Source organism: Podarcis filfolensis (genome assembly GCF_964270895.1).
Source record: "Podarcis filfolensis genome assembly, chromosome: Z".
NCBI classification, from domain to species: domain Eukaryota; kingdom Metazoa; phylum Chordata; class Lepidosauria; order Squamata; family Lacertidae; genus Podarcis; species Podarcis filfolensis.
This window is the reverse complement of record NC_139617.1, coordinates 16208381-16232254: the sequence shown is the minus strand read 5'-3', so window position 1 is coordinate 16232254 and position 23874 is coordinate 16208381. Positions and strand designations below refer to the sequence as shown.

General features: G+C 43.7%; 1 long non-coding RNA gene across 1 annotated transcript; it reads right to left on the bottom strand.

The window, feature by feature from the left end:
- Window positions 1–1720: 1720 nt before the first annotated feature.
- LOC310754392 lies at window positions 1721–22889 on the bottom strand. Its single transcript, XR_014543793.1, has 3 exons — window positions 22691–22889; window positions 20530–20585; window positions 1721–2053 (listed from the first exon to the last, which is right to left on the bottom strand). It is a non-coding gene; the product is annotated as an uncharacterized lncRNA (long non-coding RNA).
- Window positions 22890–23874: the final 985 nt, after the last annotated feature.

Here is a 23874-nt window from a genome sequence, read left to right as displayed (position 1 = left end):
TCCCGCTTTATCACTACCCTAAGGAGTCTCAAGGCAGCTAACATTCTCCTTTCCCTTCCTCCCTCACAACAAACACTCTGTGAGGTGAGTGAGGCTGAAAGACTTCAGAGAAGTGTGACTAGCCCAAGGTCACCCAGCAGCTGCATGTGGAGGAGCGGAGACGCAAACCTGGTTCACCAGATTACAAGACTACCACTCTTAACCACTACACCACACTGGCTCTCAGTAGAATAGAGACACAGTTAGGTCAAAAGGTGGTTTTCTAACACCTGCAAAGCCCTGCATGAAGTCCCATGCATGGTGTTTCACAAGTCCCAACAATCAGTTGGTCATCGGGGCTTGCAAAGTGCTGTTCCATTACCTAATTTTAGGTGGCCCCTTTCCCACTTGGTCGAGAGCAGGGGGAAAAGGATCCAGCCTCTTGGCCAGATCCTGTTCCACATCCCTGTACTATACAATAGTTACTCAGAAAAACACTATTGCTCAGATCCTTGTAAGGCAGAGATGAGAATCCCAGACTTGCAGGCTGAAAGGGGTCTTCCAAGCCTCTCTATCTTGCCCTCAATACTCACCTGTCTGAGGCCACACCTCTCACCAATGCTGTTCTGCACCATCCTCAAATCCATTTGCCTTTTATTCAAGGAGAATGGCTGTAATTCAGTGGCAGGGCACTTGATTTGCATGCAAAAGGAGCTAGGTTGAATCCCTGGTATCTCCAAAATGGACCAGGGATGAGCAAATTTGACAATTTGAGTTTCTCTCAGTTCTCCTTTTTTCAGGCTTAAGTTCAGTTTTCCACATCAATTTGTATTTATAAACATCCTCATCAGCATTTTTATGTGAATTTCTCTTTATACATTTTTTTACCTGCAGTTTTGCCTAATATATACATATTTGCAAAGCAATTTCCCGTAAAATGCGGTTTTGTCTTTCATTTCCCCTTATCTATGCATTTTAATTCATGCTTTCCTCTAGTTCATGTATTTTTGTAAACATGACTTGGCTGGAGAACTGCATTGCAAATTTTTTTTAAAAAAAATGCAAATTTTGAAGAATAGCTCTTTTTGCTTTGTGCATTCTTTTTGAAAGTGAAAATTAGGTACATTCATAACTAAATGTGAACTGAAATAAATTTCATCCCCCATTCCTTGGTAGGACAGGGGAAGACCCCTACCTATAACCTTGGACCTGCAGTCTCATCCTATTTGAAGGAGCTTCCAGACAGGTTCTAGGCAGCATAGCTGAGTCACAGAGCACCCACTCTGAGTGCAGAATGTCCCAAATTCAATCCCTAGTATTTTCAGGTACCACTGGGAGATAACCTACTCTGAAACCTACTCTGCAGAGCCACTGCCACTCATCATAGACAATCATGAACTAAATGGACAAATAGCCTAACTCAATATAAGGCAGCTTCCTATGTTCCTATATCTTCCTGTCCATCCTATGTCCAAAAGCAAAAATACACCTGAATTCCCCCCATCAGACCCCCCCCCCCATTATGGGCCTCTGTTTTCTAGGATGTGTACATTGCTTTGTGCAGGTCATCTGTATGGATGTCAGCTCCTCTCCTCCTCCAAGCTACCTCCAGCTGTCTTTCTCTTCTGCTTTGCATTTCTTCCAAGGTTTTTGATGTTGAAATGCATTCATATTTCTTATCAGGACTCAGTCCCTGAGCATATGAAACTTTCTCAAAGAGAAAAGCATGTAGCCAGTTATCCAACACTTATATTTTATTAAGGGTTTCAAAAGGAAGCTTTCTGTCTTTCGCCTGCCATCGCCGGCACAAAATATGTTTCAAAAGGCTGATTTCTCTTCTGCAGAACGATTCATAAACTTTATTCTAAGATGCCAGTGCCGCTCTTTGGGGGGTTGCAGATGGGCTGTAATCAAATGGAATGAGTGATTTCTTACCTGTAGTTCCCACACAGGAGGCTTCAGTGGAGTTTGGAGGATAGTCGTTCCGTATCTTGGCAGCAAAGAAAATGCTTTCTTCTTCACAAGAAATGTTCTTACTTTGGAAGGGAGGCTGATAAACTGATGGTGATAAGACCTGCCACAGAGAGAAGATAAGTGTAATATGAAATGCGGGGGGCGGGGGGGGGCTCACAGTGCAATCCTATGTATTGTGCAGTACTACTCAGCAGTAAGTCGTGTTGACTTCAGTAGGAAATACTACTAGGGGAGCCGGTATAAGACTGTGGCCAAAGGGTACAATCCTGTACCCTCTCTGGGTGTATGTCTGGGAGCATAACTCAGCCGGACTTTCTTTTGAGTAGAACAGGGGTGAAGAATATTTTCTAGCTTGCAGGCTGCATTGTCCCATATTTAAGTTTCCAAGGAGCTGTTGGTGCTGGTGGCAGGTGCAGCCAGGGGCAAAAGTGGGCATGGTCAGAAGAAATTTGTGGGTGGAGCAATACATGTAAATCCAGCATTTGTACAAAAGGCTACATTCCAGTCTGAGGGCCCCTTTCCCCCATGTTTAACAGGGGGCTGTATGTGCTTGAGGAGGGTGCAGCCAGAGGCAAAGATGGGTATGACCTTGCAGACAACCAGTCCAGTATCCACACCACCAACCAGATGAGGAATGTCTGCTGGGAGGAGTGCAGAAATCAGAAACACAATGGTGCAATTGCATCAGCACAACCGTGATCAGTTTGGTTGCACCAAGTGTGGAGCTTCTGGGATACCACAGCAGGCACCACAACTATGACGTCTAATGGACAGTGAGAGGTAGGGAGCACTGGATTTTGGCATCACACAGGTCACTGCTGAAATTTGAGATGGCAAGGTCCACTACTGTTACAGTGCTCTGTACAAAATCTGGGGGGAAAATGGGAGTGCTGGAGGGCAGGAATCAGTTTCATAATAGAAACTACACCAAGTAATTGAGAGTTTGGGAAGAATCCCTAGCCTGTATGCATTGGAGAAAGCAAATCTCGCTGTATGTAGTTTACAAGAGAGTATACAGATTGATTAGTCCCTGCTGACCCAGAAAGCGACCAGAGGGTCTCCCATCAAAAGTATATTTACATCTGTCCCCAAATAGATTCATCCCAGAGAGTAAATTCTGCCCTCCACTAAGTGAATTACTCCATAATCCTCATGTGGTTTATTTAATAGTGTTCCACAGCCCTGTATTTACCAGCAAATCTTATTAAGCAATCTCACTTTCAACTGTTAGGGACCTGCCTGTTAATCCAAAAATCTTTTTATACACAGGAGCTAACAGCATCACAGAGAAGAATTCATTTTGATTGACAGGTTGGCAATAGGAAATAATACCTGAAAATTGCCAGTGAGAAAATGATGGAGACCCAATCAAGCTTTTCCATCTTCCTTTACAAACCTCAGTCCCTTATTTATTTCTAGGGCTTGTGTGAACTAACCAGAAAGAAGAAGAAGAAGAAGAAGAAGAAGAAGAAGAAGAAGAAGAAGAGAGCTTCTACCTAAAGAGAAACCACTTAATAGTCACTAATGCACAGACAAATATACTAAATGCGATCTGGGAAATCTATCTAAGACATGGGTGACTGCACTGGGAAATTGGGGTTGAAGCATAGAGCAAGGACACAATCCACCAGGAAGCATTCTGTTGAAAATAATAAACATAATTGGAGTGTGTGTGCATATAATCTAACTCAGGGATGGTTGACTGGAGATCAGAAACCCAGATCCAACTAGGATGGAATTTCCCATGGCCCCCTGACAGACAGCTCTACCAAACTTCAATCATATTTTGGTAAAAGGCTTGTCACTTTTTCACATATAAGGAAAACACTGATGCTTCCAGTTTGCAGGAGCTGCATTTTATTACTACTTCTACTGCGACTACTACTAATTTAATTGCCTTCCACACACATGACTCAAGGCAATGCACAAAATGCAAACGCAGCTTAAAAACAATGATACATGAAATAACAGCAGATAAACATAAAAACAATAAAAAACAGACACCCGTGGCAGAGACCTATTTGTCCAGCTGGGAAATCTTGTCAGAACAAAAATACCTTCAATTGTTTCCAGAAAGTGCAGGTTGTGGGTGCCTGTCGTATCTCAGCATGAATGCTGTTTCACAGAACAGGGGTCAAAAGACTAAGTTCAATTCGGTTCTGGTACTGAAAACCAATTCCTAGACTTGCAGTGTGCTCAGATGCACCCTGTTCTTTAATTCTAATGGTATGTCTTTGACACCTGGCTCTGGCTGGTAGATCCTGGGTTTTAGAGAATTATAGGGAAAAAAATGTAAACAGGAATGGAAATTGCCAATGTTCACTTATTCATCCCATGTCTGCAAAGAAAATCAATTCATCAGCTGTTATTGATATTTGTTGGTGGTGCTTTCAGCACACAAATTATAAATAATTGATTCTATATTCACCATTTGCATTGTGTTTCTCTTGCATTGAAATGAATTGGGTGGGATAATATAATGGCTATGTAATTTCACCACAGCAGGCAGCAAGGTGAATAATGAAGCTTTTGGTGAAAGACGAACTGTAGCAGGATGGAAACAATACTGCTTGCAATTAATACTTGGGGGATGAAAAACGGTGCCCTCTTACAACCCTGGAAGTGACACATTTGAAGTCTTCCCACCTCTTCTCCTGTTCTACAGGACTGATAATCAGCTAGATTTGGATTTGAAACCTCCATTGAAAGAGACTGACAAATTCAGTGCAGGTTGGAGAAAAGGAGAAAGATAAGGGACAACAATGAAGATCCTGAGTGGCAACAGAAAACATAATAAAAGTAACTCCTCATGGCTTATCATCTGGAAGGCCTCTGAGACACAGAGTCAGTCCTTGCTCCTTGTGTTCTTATTGGCCCAAAGCTCACAAGCTAAGGTCTGAGGCTGCTGGCATGGCCTCCTTGGCAAATGTATGAGGGTTAGTGTGTTGGACTATGAACTAGGTAGGAGGCTTGGGTTCAAATCCCCACTCAGCCATGAAGTAACCTGATGAATGGTGCTAGCCGCAGCAGCTGGTGGAGTTTTAAGTCCCAACAGAAAGCTCCTGGACCTCAAACCTGGAATCTGTATCTTTCTTGACAATGGTTGGGATTGTATGAATACTGTTGTGACTTTGGGGGTTGGGGGGGGGAGTTAGTCAGGTTTAAAACCTAATGGAGTATTCAATTTTTGAAGTAGCCAGACTAGCTTCTTGGTAAATGGACCTAAACATAGTCACTGGTCTGACAAAAGAAGCTCCTCTGTTTCAGAGGGCAAATTGCCCCACACCCTCATCTGGCAGGTAGTGAGAAGGACAATAGAAGAGTGGTGAGTGTGAGAGCTGGGTTGGAAGGTGGCAGAAACTTGAATGAGAGCCATGCTTGACTATGTTTCTATGGTGGACTCTCTTTCACTGGAGGTTTTTAGGTAGATGTGGTTGATGGCCACCTGTCATGTGCATCTGTGGGGGCCTTTGATTTGAGGATGCAACAAAACCTTTCCATGTGCTGCTGTAGGTCAAAAAAGAGACCGTCTGCTCTTTTTGCAGCAAATTTCTTTTTATATATATAATAATATTTATTAAAAATTCAGAGGAAATACAAAAATATAAAAAAAGAAAAAAAGAAGAAAAAATTGCAGCAAATTTCACTTCATCCCAGCACACCCTTAAATAGTCTGGGTTTGTTTGTGTGTTGTGTACAGCAGTAGACATTTTGTTCATCTTGCCCATTTCTGAAATGCCAGCCAGGGTTGCAGCATAAAGGGAGTCCACAGTTAAAAGCCAACAAACTTGGTGGTTGAGTAGGAGACTTGAGGAGGTTTACAAAATGTTCCACCCATTAAAAAAGAAAAAAAAAGTTTGTTTCTCTCTGTGTGCTTCACTCTCAGTCAAGCTATTTTTAAAGTATAAGTCCAAACCATAGCCATGAGCATATATATCTTGATTTCACGCATACTCCCACATCGTCTATCATCATCTAATTTAGCTATCATTCATTTATTTACCACCTCTGCTGCTGCCTTCTCTCTGCTGACATTAGCTTTATGAAAATGGCTTCCAAACTATGGTACTTTATGGTGCAGAAACACGATTTGCAAGATCACCTGGCTGGCTCAATCTGCTGCCACATGTTACAAGGAATAACCTCAAATGGTCTTAAAGTCACAGTGCCATTATGAGATGCTGGCACGCAGCATGTGAAGTAACACCATCTGCTGGGGTGCAGGGTTCTAGTAAATCATTCAAAACTTTGTGTAATATTAATAAAATTCCTTCTGTCTTGCAACTAAAAAGTAGCAGAGAGATGAACACAATTTGACTGAAATAGGCCAGTGATTCCCAAACAGTGTGCTGGAGCAGACTTAAGAGGGATGGAAATGTGCTTTCAAAGATGAAGGTACCATGTTGGATGCCTGAAGTCAACACTATCTACCTATTGGAGCAGGGTTTAGTCTTCCTCTTTTTGGCAGCATATTATCCCAAGGTATGAGGATTCATCAGGTGTCAATGCATTACAATCAAAGTTGCTGGGAGCTGCTGCTGCTGCTGGACTCAGGGACTCTCAGTGGTGACAATCCTGGTTTACAGGACAGGCAATAAAGCAGGAGTGGGATCACTGTTTCAGGGCCACATTCCCATATGGGCATTCTTCTAGGAGTTGCATGCCAGTGGTGGGCATGGCCAGAGGCAAATTTTTGCATGACCAGAGCATTGAATGAGCCTTTGTACACTAGGATACATTCCAGCAATGCACAAACCAGGTTTCTTCCCCTCCACATCTCTCCATCCTCCATCCACACAGTCAAGAGGTCCTGTCACAGCTCAAGACACAGCCCCTTCTTCAAGCATCAAATGTACCTGCAAACTGAAGTATGTAAAATGACTACTGTGGAAATAGAGTTTTCAGTGGTGGCCTCCCAGCTGCAGCATGATCTCACCAGAGAATGTTCTCCTGACGCTTCCCCATTTTGGTGTCAAGCAAAGTTTTTTTTAAAAATAATAATTCCCCAGGCCTTTAAGCACCATTCTAACCCATGTGTATTATTATTTTAATCTCTGATTTTCATGGTGCTTTAATATAGTTTTCTGGCTCTCTGTTCTGAGTAAGACGTAAAACTATGGCTGAAACTATATTGTGGTCTGCTCTAACATAGCTGCCTTTGTTTTATTGGATTGTTGTACTTTGTTAGAGTATTATTGAACTGGGATACACACACACACACACACACACACACACACACAAATAAATAAATATCAGTCAGCTGCAATGAGGATGCCTTTCCATTGTGATGGAACTAGAAGCTGAGTGAGAAAATGTGTATCAGGAATGAAGTACATGTGGTCCCCAGCCATTGCTGGATTACAGCTTCCATCATCCCTAGCCATTGGGCCTATTGGCTGGGGCTGATGGGAAGTGGAGTGCCATAGGTTTTCCACTCCTGAAGTACATAGTCATCAGGTTGGGTGTCTTCATCAATATGGGAGGATCTAGTACGCTGATTGATTGAAGGGGACGCAGGTGGCGCTGTGGTCTAAACCACAGAGCCCAGGGCTTGCCGATCAGAAGGTCAGCGGTTCGAATCCCCGCGACGGGGTGAGCTCCCATTGCTCGGTCCCAGCTCCTGCCCACCTAGCAGTTCGAAAGCACATCAAAGTGCAAGTAGATAAATAGGTACTGCTCCTGCAGGAAGGTAAACAGCATTTCTGTGTGCAACTCTGGTTCGCCAGAAGTGGCTTAGTCATACTGGCCACATGACCCGGAAGCTGTCTGTGGACAAGTGCCGGCTCCCTTGGCCTATAGAGTGAGATGAGCGCCGCAACCCCAGAGTTGTGCGCAACTGGACCTAACGGTCAGGGTTACCTTTACCTTTACCTAGTACTCTGATAAGCTTAGTGGGTCATCATGTTCTCCAAGAAGGGGCTAGACACTGTTTGATGGACATAGTCTTTGTAATGCAATGATAGGTCAAAGAGTTTGCAAGAGAGAGTAAGAGTCATAAATACTCTTTGCAGGTTGAAACTAGGGAGAGACAGTGTTGTGAATTGGTTTGGTTCAGCTACCATATGCAGCAATGTAAATACTTTCTAGATTTATCAATCATAGAGAGAGCATAGGGAATTGTATTGCTTCCATGTGCTTTAAGGTTTCCTCATCCTATGCATCTAAGCAAGCAAATTGGGCCCCAGAAGTGCATTCCTCTCTTCCAAATGGCTCGAATGCTTCACCAGCTGTCAAGATGGGAGACACCTAACAGTAGTAAGATGTTGCTTGCAGCTGGGTATGTATAATGTAGACCTGCTGGAAATGTCTCATTTGTCTTGACTGCTTTCGTATTTCAATTGCTTACATAATTGGGGAGGACATGCATAACAGTATGTCTGTATACAAGACTTGCAGAGAATATATTTTTAAAGATGCAACTACATTCTAGGGTGGGAAATGCAACTCTGTTCTATGAAAAATAATATGCAAGAGCTTGGGAGTCATAATTTCTTAATAGTTTCTGAATATCTCTCCCTCCTTCCATGTCTTCCCTCTCTCCTTTCCCTGCCTCCTGTATATCTTTTTGTGCCACACCCTTCCATTTCCCCCTCCTTGCTAATAAGCATGAAATTAAGTTGACTGTCATAGAGTGCCCACCCTGTGCAGAGGACTGAAGCCTAAATCCTCATACATTTTAAAATCATAGACAGCTATAATGTGGAACAGCCAAAAACCAATGTGTATTATGGAGGATTTGAGAAACAGATCCTTTCTCAATATGGAGAGTAAGGACATAGGAATCTGAGTTAGACCACTACACTGACTGGTACTGGCTCTCCAGAATTTCAGGCAGGGTTCTATCCCAGTCCTACCTGCAGATTTTGGGGACTGAACCTTCTGCATGCAATGTAAATACTCTACCACTGAGCTATGGCTACAAGCACAAAAGGTGTCTCACTAATTTTAATCAGTGAGATGTTGGAATGTATGCCCTTGACACTTGTGAGATATAATGGGGGAGGAAGGCATGCACAGTCCCCAGAAGCACCGTCACTGCTGGGAAAGAATGACAAAACACAGTTACAGTTTCCAAATGGTTATATGCTATAGTAATACACTTGTACATGATTCCAGCAAATGGGTTCATAGAGTGAGCTGTGTAGTGTGGATGAATTTATACGGAGTGCATTTCTCTGGAGGTTACAGTGAGCTGAGACAACCGCACAAAAGCCTACCAACCTCCAGCTATCTTTCAGAACATAATCTGAAAGGCACAACATCTATGTTTAACAACTGTGTATGAGGCGCAACAGTTGATTTAGTTCTCTGACTGGCCTAATGAACAATCTTTCCAGCTTAGCACTGAAAGGGCATCTGGAAACCATCCCCCTGGGCGAAAGAAACTAACTCTGCCAGCTCTGGACCTCTTCTGGGGTCACCCAGGAGCACCCAAGCGAGCTGCGCGCTTGCATTGCATTTCATTTGATTGTCACCAATTAGTGAAACAATAACAATCCTTACAATCTGTTAGATGTTGAAGCTGCTCCCTAACACAATTAAAAGGCTTGCAACAAATGTGAGCCACAATGAGAAATGTAGCCCATTAAGTCCCATTTAATCAGCTCACAATTTCCACTGTTGCCTGGCATGTCCCCCTAGGACCAGACTGAAATAATGGCAGTAGTTACCTCATTCTGCTATTTCTTGATTGATTGACAAGCTGCAGCACAGTCAGCCACACTCCTCCACCATTTTCCCAGTTGGGGGCATAGCACAGTAGTGATATGGAGCTGTAATGATGCTGCTGCTGCAGTCACTATTATATAAATATGACAAGAACTTTCTTTGCTATGTGGAGCAGGATTTTTCTTCCATGTTTCATCTACTGTTTATATGCAGTAGGTCTAAGGGACTTGATTTTTAACGATCAAAATCCGTAAAAACAAACAAACCTAGGTCTCAGAAAGCATTGTCTCTGAGCATGGTATTTACAAATGGGGGTTAAATTTGGTTCACTTTGCTCATGTGAACTAAATCCTAACTAACTAACTAACTAACTAACTAAATCCTAACTAACTAAAACAATATACAAGCTCAAGAAGCTAACATTTGAAATCCGCATCTTTGCAAATGTTGTGATGTTGCAGTTCAGCAGAAGCAGCAATGCAGAGATAATTGAAAATAGCACACCTGTGAGCATTATATTTGAGGAAATTGTGAGTATGCAACTTATGGAAAACTGCAAACAAAGCTGTGTATGGATGGATTAATGCCCATTAAAATGCTGCTGAATTTGTACAAGGACTTCGTTTAAAATAAATAATAAATCACAAGCTGAAGCAGAAATGAAATTTAACATGGGGCGGGGGAGGGGGGCCGGGACCGCGAGAAACTAAGACTGACTGATGTCCACTCCCAACAGTACTATTGCTTGTAAACTGGTACTGCTTGCATTCACATGCTCCATTTTGAAATGCACACTTCAAACATCTGAGGTGCACTTTGTATAATAGGCAAAGTGGCTCTAGACTTTATGGAACCAGTGGGCTTGTCTTTGAGTGGGTCCCATCCTGGCTTTGCAAATGCTCCCCTAAAAGAGAAGCATCTATGAAAAAATTGGGCTAAGGGGATTGGAACTTTCCCTGAGCGTTGCTGCTAAAATTTAATAAAAGCAGCAATGGAGGTTACTGTATTTTTCGCTCTATAAGACGCACTTTTTCCCTCCTAAAAAGTAAGGGGAAATGTGTGTGCGTCTTATGGAGTGAATGCAGGCTGCATGGCTATCCCAGAAGCCAGAACAGTGAGAGGGATCGCTACGCAGCACTCTCTCTTGCTGTTCTAGCTTCTAGCTTAGCCGCGTGAAGACTCTTCAGGGCACGGGGAGCCTTCAACCCGCTGCCCTGAGCAGGCTTCGTGTGGCTATCCCAGAAGCCAGAATAGCAAGAGGGAGTGCTGCACAGCGCTCCCGCTTGCTGTTCTAGCTTCTGGCTTAGCCCCTCTGTCCCTTCCCCCACCTCCCGAAAAAGCCCCCAAGAGCCGTGCGGAGCTCTTGGGGGCTTTTCCCCGAGGAGGGAGAAGGGCAGGCCATCAGTGACGGACTGCCCTTCTCCCTCCTCAGGGAAAAGCCTGCAAGCACTGCACACATGCTCCACGCGGCTCGTGAAAGGGAGCGCTGAGCAGAGCCTTGGATGCATACAGGCTCTGCTCAGCCCTCCCTTTAAAGAATATTTTTCCCCCTTGCATTCCCCCTCTAAAAACTAGGTGAGTCCTATGGTCAGGTGCGTCGTCTTACGGTGTGAAAAATACGGTACTTCCTTAGGGCAAATGGGGCACTGCACCATCAACCTTGGTCTCCCTTCAGTCAGTCTGCATCTACCTGCCTTCTTACTTACCACCAGTTTAGGTTCCAGCAGTGGCTGCCAGCTTCCTCCTCCTCTTTAGTCTCAGATGTGCCCATGTAGAACCCAACAGGAAGGAGGATGGAAGCAAGATTAGAGTTAGTTGACTTTGTTGTCCTTAGCTCTGCCTCTGCCTCTCCCTCTGCCTCCATCTACAGTTGGCCTCGTTGCCTTCCACCACACCAGTCCAAATGGACACTACACCCCTCAAAAGGGGTGTGACAATTTAGGCCCTTTCAGAAACTCAATTCCAGGTAAAAAACTTGGGGGTCAGCAACCAGAAACAAATGTATGGTAGCGCAGTAAATCAGCATTGGATAAGAGAGAAACAACTGAATTAGGAATTCAGGTATTGACTAAGTGGCCAGGAATGTGGTTGTAAATAGTTGAATTAACATCGAACTGATGTGGTATGCTGTTTGTAATGTCTAGCTGTTGCACTATGCTTTATAAGTAAATTATAGCTGATGTGGTGGGCGCTGCTACTTAAACTGTTTTATATGCTCTCTGCTTTCTCCCATTACAAATCTCTGTATTTTGAAAATTGCCTATTATTGCTGTATTCGATTGTGCTGCTTTGGATCTTCAGCAACCTTTCCCATGATGGAGTTGAGTGTTTTCTTGGTGCAGCACTAACAAGTACTTCAATAGCAATTTGCTTTCCCAAATTAACCTGCTTTGACCAGTCACTTCAACAGCAAAAATATGTCCTTTCCCCTCCACCCCACTTTACCCATGTAGGCAGGGGTATTAGGAGCAAACTACATGTTACATTAGGGACGCGGGTGGTGCTGTAGGTTAAACCACAGAGCCACGGACTTGCCGATCAGAAGGCCGGCGGTTCAAATCCCCGTGATGGGGTGAGCTCCCGTTGCTTGGTCCCTGCTCCTGCCAACCTAGCAGTTCGAAAGCACGTCAAAGTGCAAGTAGATAAATAGGTACTGCTCCGGCGGGAAGGTAAACGGCATTTCCGTGTGCTGCTCTGGTTTGCCAGAAGCGGCTTAGTCATGCTGGCCACATGACCCGGAAACTGTCTGCAGACAAATGCCGTCTCCCTCGGCCTATAGAGCGAGATGAGCGTGCAACCCCAGAGTCGGTCATGACTGGGCCTAACGGTCAGGGGTCCCTTTACCTTTTTACATGTTACATTATTTCCACCTTTCTATAAGGTGTGCTTAAACTTCTCCCACCCCCTAGAAACTTCTTCTTTCCGCTCATTTGCCATGTTCATTTGTGACATCACAGGAAGTCTATAGGCAACAGCAACAACTTGTGAAATGTCTGCATAGACCTTCCAGGCCTCAGAATTGTGAGGGCACCTCAGCAGTCATGTCTTTCTTTGCTTTATTTATTTCTTTTAAAAAAACAGGGATGTCTGAAGCCGGTGAGATTTTCTCAGAGACCAACTGCAAAAGTCAAGAAGAGAACTGCATGGCTTAAGCAAGCCAGCTGCTGGTCCCCCCCCCCCCCCAAGAAATAAATTCCTGTCTAAATTATTTATTTTGAAATAAAAGTATTTTAAAGAAATGACTGCAGAGGTGCCCCCAGAATTGTGAGGCCTTGGGGTTGGGTTTGTGCAGATGTTGCCTCAGCTGTTGTTGTTGGCTACAGACTGCCTATGATGTTACAAACAAACATCTACCAACTGCCCGTGATGTCACAAGCGGACATGGCGAATGAGGGGAAAGAGGCATTTTCTAGGGGACGGGAGCAGCCCCAGGAAGTTGGGGGTAGGTAGGGCAGCTTGGGACGCAGAAATGAGTTGCCAACTTTTCGCGCTCTCAGGGCTCCTGTGCTTGTCTCACATACACAGCTGCCAAAACAATAAAATGAAATCACAACTGATTTAGTCACCCCACCACCACAACTTATAAGAGTTTTTGTTTTGTTCTGCTGTCCTTTGGGCCACATCAATGAGGCCAAGAGGGCGATCTTGTCATCTGGGCAGCCCAGGAAAGCCATACACACCGCCCAGGCTTGCACCCTGGGGAGGCCACTTCAGTACTGCTAACACAGCAGTTTGACTTCATCCCCAAGAGGTGCCTTCCATTATCTCTCAAGACAGATGCCAACAACGTGGGATGTGTGAAATTTGTGCCAGGAGCAAACCAGCCACAGCACACATACTTAGCTGACGGACTGGGTGTTGCTTAATTGGTTACTTATTTACATCCCTGGGAGGAGGACAGAATGCCTTTTCTCCTTCCCATCCCCTGCAAAATGATGAGGTTGTGTGATCATATACTGTAGATCAGAGAACTGGATTTGGCCAGGAAGCCAGATCCTTACCTTTTGTACCCATCCATTGAAGACCACATTATTTTAATAAACAAATTGCTTCCAGTCAGTACAGACACAGTTATTGTTCACATGGATGTCTGGAAGGTAATCTTTGACCCTCAGCCAGCATCATATGGACCAGGCTCTTGTTCTCTTTTTTTATAGAATAAATTCTTCATTCACAAGTAACTGAATGGATCAGGCTGGCTGAACTTAAGCCTTCTCAGTTAAAGGCACCAGGAATTATATTTTCTCCCTCAGGGAGCAAATAATTCTTCTCTATACAGGAAAATCTATAAGACGTTCACTGTGATGTGGCAGTAAATACAACCATCCAAAGAAGGCAGATGCAAAAAAAAAAGGGGGGGGTGTAGATGGATAAGAAATCCCTTACCAAACTGAAGCAAAGTTGCCATAAATGTTGTCTGCCCAGAGGAAAGCAATGGGAAACAAAAGCCACCAGCTTATGAGATCACAGCTCATAAAGAATGCATATAAAGAGGTCAGTAACCAAACAATGGTGCTCTTCTAGTTCATTTACAACACCCTTAGACTGTTAATCAGACCAAAATGTCAGCTCCTCCACTGCTTTATTCATGAGTATCAAATTTAAGAGCCTCTTTGAAGGGAGAAGGGATCAAATTAGTTGCCACTGTTTCTAGAACTCTGTTATATAGATGTTTTAAAAAGGAGCCTGGCAAGATGAGCTCTGCTGGATGCAACCAAACGTCCATCTAACCCAGCACCCAGTTTCCAACCATTGCAACCCAACAGAGACGCCCGCAAGCAGAAAATGAAGGCAACAGCCCTCACCCATTGTTCATCCCTCAGCAAAAAGCACTCAGAGATACACTGCCTCTGACCTAGAGGTTTAGTTGTGCTACCATAGGGAAGGAGGCCATCTCAAAGATGTGGAATAACTAGTCTCATATAAGCAATATGCTTAAGTCTAATCAATGCATGAAATGGTTAATGCCATAGAGTAAAATGATCTGCCAGGCTTAGCTAAGTCACTCCTGCTCACATTGGGGAAAAGTTACTTCTACTGTCTACCATGTGAACTTCAGCATGTAAGGAAGTCTCAGCTGGTTGCTCCAAGCTCAAACCACACGGTTTTTCTTTTTTTACACAGCCATCCTTGTGTTCTTATACCAAATAATTTAGGAATGTTCATGGTTTTGAAGCTAACCTAAATTTTGTTGCCTGCGTTTTCTGAATGCTGTATGGGACAGCACATAAATCTGATATCTGAAGATTTTGTAAGTAAACAATTTTTAGCTTTTTGAAAAAACGAACTACCATGGCCACGGATAGACCTATTTTCCATTAATTTATCATATCACCTTTTTAAGTAATGAAAGCCAGTGGTCACCATGACATCTTTGTGTAGCAAATTACATACATTTATTATGTATTACGTGATGAAGTGTTTTCTTTTGCCTGTCCTGAATCTACTGTCAACCCATTGCGACAGATGACCCCCAAGTTCTAATAACTCTTATTCCCTTCTCACAAAATACTGGAGTACAACTGGTAACCTATGGCATTTCTTTTCTGCAGTCCACCTTGGACAGATGATCTGACCCCAGGTCCAAGCATTAGATCAATAATGCATCTTGTCTTTAATTTAAGCACCAAGAACCTCTTTAAGTTTCATCAAACACAAGCCAGTAACCACCAAGGACAATGAAAACATCTCGACCTAAGCAGTGCCTCCTCCTTACGCATGTCTCCTCCAACTAGTAAGACTCCTTTCAACACCTTAATGCATCTGAGTGTTCACCATTTTCTCTTCCTTTGTGGGATTCCCATTGGAACTTGGTTGGCCAGTGTGAGAATAGGATGCTGAATTACGTGGCCCTCTGGTCTGCTCCAGCAAGGCTTACTTATGTTCTTAGGGGCCACACGTCAATGATGGGTGGGCACCCCTGTATCCCTCTGTGTGTTTGTACCACCCCTTCTCTCTTTTTCAGACACCCTCTTCTGTCTCTGTCTCTGTCTCTCTCTTTCAGCATAGTGATTTTTACTGAATCTTCTTAAGGGGCTTTCTAGTTCTGTGGTAGCTAATATGGTGCCCTCCAGATGTTGCTAGACTACAGCTCTCATAATCCCTGAGCATGGACTGTGCTGTCTGGGGCTGATGGGAGTTGGAGTCAAGCGACATATGGAGGGAACTATGGACTGCCCCTGTTCTAATTACTCTGGCATCAAGTGAACCTGCCTATCTCCACCAACAAGCGTCATCCCCCTTAAAATATATTGTGAGGGGTTTTTTGGAGGGTAGGGTAGGCTGCACATCTGAGTTCCTTCTAATTCTGGGATCCAGCTTCCCAGTGAGGTAATGGCCTAACTATGGGTAGTTAAGCTAACAAAGGAAGTGGCTCCACACCAGAAGGCAAATAAGGTAAAGGTAAAGGGACCCCTGACCATTAGGTCCAGTTGCGAACGACTCTGGGGTTGCAGTGCTCATCTTGCTTTACTGGCTGAGGGAGCCGGTGTACAGCTTCTGGGTCATGTGGCCAGCATGACGAAGCCGCTTCTGGTGAACCAGAGCAGCACATGGAAACGCCGTTTACCTTCCCGCCGGAGCGGTACCTATTTATCTATTTGCACTTTGATGTGCTTTTGAACTGCTAGGTTGGCAGGAAGGCAAATGGATGCCCCCTATCTCCCAACTGCCTGGTAGTTAGAAAGACAAAAGCCAGAGTTGAGGTGTGTGAGGTAGAAGTCAGAAGCTGGAGGCAGCAGGCTGAAGCCTGTAGGGAGAGACATGCCTGATGTCTCCTGGAATCCAAAGCTTTGGCTATGGGAGAAGCAAGGCCCTCTTGGGGGGGGGTTAATATTGTGAGCCCCTAGAATTGTATAGTTGGAAGACACCCTAAGAGTCATCTAGTTCAATGCTGGAATTTCAAATGACACATCCATAAGAGATGGCCATTCAGCCTCTGCTTAAAAACACTGTCTCCACTGTCTCTCATTCCAAGGAAACCGAATTGTGGGTTACCCCTAGAACCTTGCATCACTCAGAAACTGGGGTGGCATGCAAAAATATATTACTTTTATTCACTGTGAAAACTTGTGAGATAGAGAATAAAGCAATCGTTTAAAAAATGCAAAGAATTTATTGCACAGGCTGGGGGGGTGTCTCTTGAGATTTAATGACAGTTTTATTATTTCAAATGTTGCATTACCATTCTCCTCTTCTAAGAATGTAAGAAATACAGAGGAGAGAGAGAAACTGGCCTAAAATATGTCACCTAGTCTGTGTGCAATTTGACAAAGGTTGTTTCTGTGCACATGTACTTGGGGAGGAGGGTGGTTTTGAGAAATAATAACGAACCGAGCACAGCTTAGCAAATGCAGCCAAGGGATATCATGCTAAATGACTGTCTTGGTTCCCTAGTCACTCAAAGGAATTCAGTATGGTTTAGACAGGCATTGCATCAAGGAATCTGTGTTCAAAGATTGTTGCCAATCATTTCGCAGGAATGTATCTGTGAGAACAAAATGAGGAATGCTTCATGAAAGTGCCATCATTCCACAAAAGTTTCTATAAAACTTTACTTTTTAATCTGCTATAGATTAAGTGCCACCTGCCACTATCAAGTTATTTTTCTTGCTCAAATTCACACCTTGATTTATGATTGTGATGATGAAATGGCAGGTGTCCCAGGGAGTTAAAAAGCTTCAAGATTTCTGACTATATCTGCAGTTCTGTATACAAAGATTTTATTTGTAATAGACCTATCTGAATAAATCCCTTCCCAATCTTGTTTTATACAATTAAAAAATCCTTGTTCCATGTTATGCCAGCAAAGGGCAAACTGAGATGTTGTGGCCATGTTTGCATCAGGCAGTTGTAGCTGAATGGGAAGGAGGCTGAAAGCAAAACTAGATTAGGGACTAGAGATGGTTGAATCTTTCGATATTTCTCCATTTCTCATTTTTCCAATACTAAGTTTAATTTCCATAACAGTTCACAAAGTTTTATCTTAAGTCTTCATAAAAATCTGTATTTTGTCAATATTTTAGTACCAATTTCTCTCAATATCATATTTTTGGATGCAATTTTGCACTTCTTTGTAAAACAGTTTCCTTTAGAAGAAGAAGAGAAGAGTTTGCATTTTATATCCCGCTTTATCACTATCTGAAGGAGTCTCAAAGCGGCTAACATTCTCCTTTCCCTTCTTCCCCCACAACAAACACTCTGTGAGGTGAGTGGGGCTGAGAGACTTCAGAGAAGTGTGACTAGCCCAAGGTCACCCAGCAGCTGCAAGTGGAGGAGTGGGGACATGAGCCCGGTTCACCAGATTACGAGTCCACCACTCTTAACCACTACACCACACTGGCTCCAATGTTGGTTTCACTAATTTATGCACACTTTACCCTAGTTTATTTATTTTTGTGCATGTTGCTTGGCTGAAGAACTACATTGTACAATTCAGGCAAGTGGAAATTTTGAAGAAAATATCTGTTTGGTTTGTGCATTGTTTGGAAAGTGTGAATTAGGTAGATTTGCCTTTAAATGTGAAATGAATCGAATTTCTCCTCCATCCCTAAAGCCCAAACGTACAGCATTAGAACTTCTGATACATATTTATTTAAAAACAGCTGCAGAGGGAATTGTATTAGGAAGGTAGGCTTTAACCCTTTTCCCAGTATCGATTCTCCACTTGCTATCAATCTTCTTCCCAAAGCTGCAGTTCCTCCAGTGGAGAGAGTATGGATAGAGTACAAGCTTTGCAGCAAAAAACAGATACCTGTTCCAATTCCTGGCATTTCTAGGTAGGGCTGGGAAAGATCTCTGCTTGAATTGCTGAAGAGTTACTGCTCATCAGCACAAATGGTCCTAAGCTAGATGTCCTAATGGCCCGAAATGTTATAAGGTATCTTCCTGTGTTCTTAACATCTTTTTTTTTGGGGGGGGGGGGTTCTAGTAGCACCTTACAGGGACAAAACTTTGATTAAGGTGTAGGAAGCTAACAGCCCAGGCCACACCCTTGACTAAGAAAGATGGCGGGTGGATGGGGACTAGCAAAGATATTTGCATGTTGGTGTGGGATGAGGCCTATTGATTGAAAGCAGCATGGGGAGAACTGGCCATTTTAAGGTTTAGGGCATAGCTTTCCAAACTTTTCATGTTGGTGACACACCTTTTAGACATGCATCATTTTGCAACACAGTAATTCTGTTTTACTAGCAAACCAGAGGTTAAACGAACCCCTTTCCAGCCCCAGGAGGAGCGTGGGGAGCCTTTGCGTGACACACCTACACACTGCAGCTGACACACTAATGTGTAATGACACACAGTTTGGAAAGCTCTGGTTTAGGGTTTAGGGTTTGGGAAATTTCCTTTTTCCTTTTAAAAAGCCTCCATGTCTGTTTTGGCCATAAATACAACAAGGGAGAAAAGCTCTAAGGGAGGATGGGGAATTAAAGTGCAAAAATAGACATCTCCCCTTTTCACCCACCCACCATGCTCATACACAAAGACATTTCAAAAGCTAACCATTTAACAAAAAACTAAAAGCATGCAGCTGACCTGTCCCGAAACAGAGAACAAGCTATTGCAAAAATGGGGGAAATAACACTTTTAAATAAATCAGCACTGCAAAGTACGCAAATAGCTGACATTTACTATGCTTTGTTCTTCCATGTCCTTGAGAAGGAATTAGCAGGTAATTGATGGGTCTTTGATATCACTCCAGAGCTGTTTGTTTTGTCTTTTTACCTGATCAATTTTGAAGAACATTTAGTTATACTGAGTGAAATAGCTGATTACAATAACCATTATGGACTTTATTGCATCAAGCTTCACAACCTGCAGAGCAAGTCAGTTAATGCGGCTTTAGTATTCAAATATGTGGGGAGAGGTGACTGGCTGCACACAGACAACACTTTGTTCCATTTTCCTGATGTCTCTCTACCTGATAATTTCCGCACTTTGTGTGATTTTTCACACAATGTAAACGGCACCTTAAGAAAAGTAGAGGAATCCCAGCAGACCTTTAGCATTTGTTTCTTTTGTTACTTCCAGGAAAATATCTGTTTGCAACCTTGTTAACCCAGAAAATCATGGGTTTGCATTATAAATTGATGTGGTGAAATTTGTGGTGATATTCCAGCATACAGGTCTTTCCTACCATTTAAAATTTATCACGGCATTATGTAAATAAATAAATAAATAATAAACCACAGTTGCATAATGCAACAGGTAATACAGTGTAAAAGGAATGTTAGAAATTGGGACTGGAGTGCTAGGTTTATAACCAGTAAAACTAATACAATAAACCCTGTGTCTGAATGGAGCCCACAGCATGCAGCATAAATTTATGTCAGTATCAGTCAAATGGGTTGAGAAGATTTTGCATATTCTCCTGATATGTCTAATGGTGTCATCAAAGGTGATCATCACATGTCACACATGTTTGATGAGACGCAGTCGCATGCATGACTGTAGCATCAGAAAGAAGTTGAGCATGGAGCCTGGCCGCATGGCATGGTGTTGTGCTCAGCTGCTGGCTTTCAACCTCATTGCAGCTGACCCTGCAGACAAAGTGAGCTTGGTGGAGGGACCAGACAGCACCAAGGCATGATAGGATTTGTAGTCCCCACTCAACTTGCACTGGAGGCTGGACTGGGAGACACTGTAGAGGCAGTGACCCGTTGGGAGACAGTGCAAGGAAGGGCAGGGCAGTTGTTCTTTCACCACCACAAGGAGGAAGCTGACTGGGGGGGGGGCTCTGCTCTGTTCCAAGAGACATTGGCAGGGGGGCTGAAGACACCCCTAGAATTGGTGCACCTGCTTTACATCAACACCGCAGAAACCCATTTCAGCACAAAGACCACATTCCCTTCCGGGATTACATGCCTGTGGTGGGCAGGGCTAGGGTGGCACAATTAATGCAAATTCTACCTTTGTACAGCAGACTGCTTCCTACACCCACTGACACTCCTCTCTCTATTATCCACCTAGGAAAGCAAAAGGCATTGTCAGAAATCAAGGGTATGTTTCAGGCAGGCAGAAGCACTTAAGGAGAATGCAAGACAGGGCCAGTAGGAGGTGTGACTAGGGAGGGCATGAGGCCTCGAGAGAATCCTGAGGACCAGAGGATACAGAGGCTTGGAGGTGCACATTTGGGTTCCCTACCTCTTGATTTACAGTTTCCTCGTTTCGTCTCCTTTTCAGTGGTGGCCCCTCAAACTGTGGTGGCCCCTCCTGAGCTGATGTTGTGTCCCCTGACTCCCTTTCTAAGTAGAGCCTATTTCTTCTACTGGATTTCTTCCATTTGTTTTCATCTCACCATTTTGGAGTGTTAATGCTACCACAGCTCCTTTGCCGCTTACCTTGCTGGCAATATTTTTGCAATTATTTGTCAGCTTAAAATTAATCGTGATAACCCCATTGCACTCAAAAAGCAATATACAAGTATGGCAACAAGATGACTAAACCTAGGGCAGGGTATATGCAATCTAATGGTCAGAGCTGGTGAACTACAAAAGTTCCAAGTCACTTAGAGGTAAAGGGACCCCTGACAGTTAAGACCAGTCATGGATGACCTTGGGGTTGCGGTGATCATCTCGCTTTACAGGCCAAATGAGCTGGCGTTTGTCTGCAGACAGCTTTTCGGGTCATGTGGCCAGAACGACTAAGCTGCTTCTGGCGCGATGGAACACCGACACCAGAGCAGCGCATGGAAACACTATTGACCTTCCTGCCGGACCAGTACCTATTTATCTACTTGCACTTTTTGGCATGCTTTCAAGCTGGTACCGAGCAATGTGAACTCACCCTGTTGCGGGAATTCGAACCACCGACCTTTTGATCGGCAAGCCCAAGGCTCAGTGGTTTAGACCACAGCGCCACCCATGTCCCTCCAAGTCACTTTAAAAAGGTAATGGGACCCCTGACCTTTAGGTCGAGTCGTGGACAACTCTGGGGTTGTGGTGCTCATCTCACTCTATTGGCCGAGGGAGCCAGGGTACAGCTTCCGGGTCATGTGGCCAGCATGACCAAGCCGCTTTTGGTGAACCACGCAGCGCATGAAAATGCTGTTTACCTTCCCACAGGAGCGGTACCTATTTATCTACTTGCACTTGGCTTGCTTTTGAACTGCTAGGTTGGCAGGAGCAGGGACCGAGCAACGGGAGCTCACCCTGTTGCGGGGATTCGAACCGAATGTTCACTTACCGAATGCTTAATTCTCTGAATGGCAAATAACACCCAGAATATCTACAACATGGTTAAGGCTCACCGGAGAAGCAAAGGCAGCAGTGCTGGTGGGGGTTTTTTTTTGGGGGGGGGGATTGGAGCAGAGGTGAAGGTCCAACTAATCAGAGTTTAGAGCAGAGTCATGGACAGGGATATTGGCAGTCATCAAACCCAATAGTTTCCCAGAAGTTGCTGGATTATCCCTGGCCAAGTGGATAATGCACCACTTCTCTGGTTCACACAATTTATTTCCTATCTCTTCCAGTAGGAAAGATACACATTTTCTGAATTACAACCCTGTGACAGTTGAGAAACATTTATGAAAGAAAAGAAAGGTTTCCTGTTACAGAGCCAGTATCTCATAATTGTGCTATATCTGTGCAAAGATAGATAGATGGATAGACTCAAAAAAAATATATCCTTTTATCCTGCTCTTAGCTTGAAATAAAGTACCCACCACCTCTTTGGAGTGGGAAAGTTGCCAATCTTCCCCACCCCACCACCATCATCGTAGGAAAGGTTTAGGTCCCAGCATAATTGCATGGTGACCTTTCAGCAAACTGTTCACTCATCAAGGCAATCTCGGCATGTTGCTATATGTCTTGAGACAGGTAGTCACCCCTAAAAGGTTGACGCACTGACACTATTGCTGTGACAGATATTAAATTTGTCAATTATTAAAGAACTGTCATATGTCAATAAAACAAAGATATTTAGTGCAGAGCCTTTTGCCAAGCAAAGCAGGGGGGTGGGCAGAAGGCAGACAGAAAAGTTGATGGTTATATGCATTTAAGCCTCCCCACCACTTTCAGAACTATCACTCGCAGCACCATTGCAATAAGGCAGAAGTGAAGAAACCACATACCTAGATGTCAAATGTAGCTGCCCAGGCCTCTCTGTGTGGCCCACGGAATTCTTCCCAGACTGCATGATTCTTCGCTAGACTTGCTCCCAACATACAGTACTCTTCAAATGCTTTCACCTGGCTGGGATGTGTTCTTCAACTGCGACAATACACCGTGTGTTTGCCTGGATGGAGCATGAAGAGATGTGTATGTCAAAAGCCACCCTAGGTAAATAATAAAAGTAATGGGGAGAGGATGGTTTGTGCCTGGGCAGGAAGATTAAAGAAGTTCAAAGTCTTTTTTTATCTCTAACGGATGGCGGGGTTTTTTATTTCCTTTATTGCTATAAAATGCTATCATCTATTTTATCTATCTATCATCTATCTATCTATCTATCTATCTTATATTTGGATGTCTGATACCAGTGGTGGAGCTAGCTGTTCCTGCACCCAGAGTGGTGGGGAGGCATGATCTGCCCATGGGCGGGGCGATTGGCACAGCGGCGCAATCCTGGGGGGTGGGGTGTTTGATAGCAGCGAGGTGGTGCGATCCTCCCAGCAGGGGTCCTATCACGACAGGCATCTCTGATCTCTCCTATTGCTGTATAGGAAACACCAATGCGTTTGAGGGATAGGCATGTCCCGCCGCCTCTCTCACATTTGTTCAGCAGCCCAATTTATATATGCTACATTGGGGGCGTGGCATGTGAAGCTCGCGTCACCAGAAAATACAGATGAAGTGGATGCACTAGTGATAGGAGAGAAATTTGGTTCAGTTTGCACTGTAAAAGCACAGGTCCCTAATTCGCACATTCCAAAACACCCTCCAAAATTCTAAACTTTGCTAAGCAGTTCTGCAACCAATAGATGAGTTCAAAAATGATATTTTATTAGGGAAACGTGCTTGCAAAATTTTGTCCATCCTGAGATATTCTCACTGAAATGCTGGTTAATTTTTATGAGATTTTTTTTTTTTAATCCCAAACCCATTTAGAATTGTGAAGATTGGATTTAGGCTTGGAAACAGTGAGAAACAGAGAGAAATCAAAATTGACAGATCCATCCATCCATACTAATAATGTCTTCAAATTTCCAGTTGGATGATTTTATCTCCTTCTTTGTATACAGTCATTTTAGGTGGCACTTCAAAGCTGTTTGGAAGTTGGCAAAAATGAAACGTGCAATGGTTTACTGAGTGTACTTCT